This window comes from Penaeus monodon, chromosome 32, assembly GCF_015228065.2.
Source record: "Penaeus monodon isolate SGIC_2016 chromosome 32, NSTDA_Pmon_1, whole genome shotgun sequence".
NCBI classification, from domain to species: domain Eukaryota; kingdom Metazoa; phylum Arthropoda; class Malacostraca; order Decapoda; family Penaeidae; genus Penaeus; species Penaeus monodon.
Window position 1 is genome coordinate 29,684,906 of NC_051417.1, and position 397 is coordinate 29,685,302.

Consider the following 397-nt stretch of genomic DNA (forward strand, 5'->3'; position numbering starts at 1 on the left):
TGTGAGCTTGAACAAACCCAATTAATTATCAATGAAAAAATGTACCTCATGTATATTGTGTGCAACATTTGATAAATTCACTCTAAATCATTAACCACTTTTCCTTTGCGTTGTTCCAAAGTTAATTAATATGTGGGGTATTTTTCCCCCTCACTGCGCGCGGAGAATTCTTACTGAAATAACCCCCTTTGGGTCACTTGGCACGGACACCCCCTCCCCCTCTCTCGTCCCTACCCGCCTTCGCTAACCCCCTACCCCCTGTAATTCTGATTGCATGCTTTATCCATATGCAACCGATGTGACGCTTCGATTATATATCCTGATTGTATCCCATCATAACTCTAAAGGTTTACACAAACCCTGCTCAAAAACAAAACGCTAAATCGCGCATATTGGA

The 397-nt window shown here is 42.1% G+C and overlaps 1 long non-coding RNA gene across 1 annotated transcript in view; it reads left to right on the forward strand.

The window, feature by feature from the left end:
- Positions 1 to 397, forward strand: part of LOC119593790 — a 56,205-nt gene that overhangs the window by 55,298 nt on the left and 510 nt on the right. The window lies entirely within an intron of this gene.